Genomic DNA, 1786 nt, shown 5'->3' on the forward strand with positions numbered 1-1786 from the left:
TGTCTTCCGGCGAACCTCAGTAGGGTGAGAGAGTTGTTCTCTTAGCCCGAGGAAGGGTAGAATTATTTTTAAAATTCATGCTGAACTGTACAATCAGTGATGTCTGCAAAACTGTCTACACTTCCAAAGAATATTTTACATGTTCATTTTAATATCCTCTTCTTCTCTGCATAGAGACACCTCAGAAAAAGTGATAATCATATTAAAATTACTGGCATTCAAGCCACAACATAAGTTTTTAGGTGATCTTTAAATAAATATTTATGTAGTTAAAAATCAGAAATTGATTGTTGCCATAAAGCCTATGTGAGATCAATACAGAAACAATATACCTTGCAAGATAATAGAAGGCCAAAACAGGGTTAAGGTTTCTGTTTGCAACTAAGACAGCTAAGAATAAGGCACTGTAGCCAGGCGGGGTGGTGCATGCCTTTAATCACAGCACTTGGGAGGCAGAGGCAGGTGGATTTCTGAAATCGAGGCCAGGCTGGTCTACAAAGTGAGTTCCAGGACAGCCAGGGCTACACAGAGAAACCCTGTCTCGGGAAAAAAAAAAAAAAAGAATAAGGCACTGTATATTTGTATGAAACTATCAAGGAACAAATTTAATTTGTAATAAATAATACCACTTTGTATTGTATCTTAAACTGCATGAGAATCTATAGCTATTTCAAACAAACTACAAAAAATAACTACAAAGCAAATTTTATAACCATAATATTTGCCACTTTTTGCATTGGTATTATTCTTTTTTTTTTTTTGAGGGCAAAGAGAGCAAATTTTATTTGGTGAAGGCAAACATCATCCAAAAGAAACCAAATGGGCAAGGTGCTGTGACAGGGGAGCCTCTGGAGCCACACAGAAATCACACTGGGCAAGGAACAGACTCGGGATACAGAATGTCCTCAGCCATTCAGCACCATCCGGACAAGCTCTTCATAGTTGATGCAACCATTGCTGTCCTCATGCCCCGCCACTAGCATCTCTACTTCTTCCTTTGTCATCTTCTCGCCCAGTGTGACTAGGACATGACGGATTTCAGCACCCATGACGGTGCCATTTCCTTCCTTGTCAAACACACGAAGGCCTTCAACATAATCCTCGTAGGTTCCCTGGTCCTTGTTCTTGGCCACGGTCTGCAGCATGGGCAGGAAGTGCTCAAAGTCCAGCACCTTCACATTCATCTCATCACTCTTGGGGTTCCCCAGGACCTTGAGCACCTCGGCGTTGGTAGGGTTCTGGCCCAGGGCCCGCATCACATCCCCACACTGGCTGTACAGGATCTTGCCATCACCTGTTCGGTCAAACAGCTTGATTACTGCCGGAAAAGGTCCAGCAGAGCTCATCAGCCAAGATGTGTGACTTCACCGAGGACCAGACCGCAGAATTCAAGGAGGCTTTCCAGCATTGGTATTATTCTAAGCAAAATGAAAATGAGGTTGATCATTGAAGAATAAGTATTTTGTTGCTCATAGGTTAACACAGCTATGTCAACAGTCTATCCCTACACATGGTGTGGGAAAATGAGTTTAAGCAACTTTTATCCAGATAGTCAATGAATCTATTATTTTCAAATAATAAGCCTGTAGCTATTTTACTATGTAAAAACCAGGATCATTAATTTTTTTCCAAATATGACTATTTTGACACCCCAACATGCAAGTCAGGACTTCCATCTGGACAGGAGTTTGCAAAGGACTTTTAACAAGCCCAGCAGAACCCAGAATTTGCTTTCTACAGAAATGACAAACACGTGAGGAACTACTGTGAGTCTTCTGCTTGTCCT

General features: G+C 41.5%; 1 pseudogene; it reads right to left on the minus strand.

Annotated features, from left to right (window-relative positions):
- On the minus strand, positions 762 to 1315 carry Gm5526 (predicted pseudogene 5526; annotated as a pseudogene).

This window comes from Mus musculus, chromosome 1 (assembly GCF_000001635.26).
Source record: "Mus musculus strain C57BL/6J chromosome 1, GRCm38.p6 C57BL/6J".
Taxonomy (NCBI): domain Eukaryota; kingdom Metazoa; phylum Chordata; class Mammalia; order Rodentia; family Muridae; genus Mus; species Mus musculus.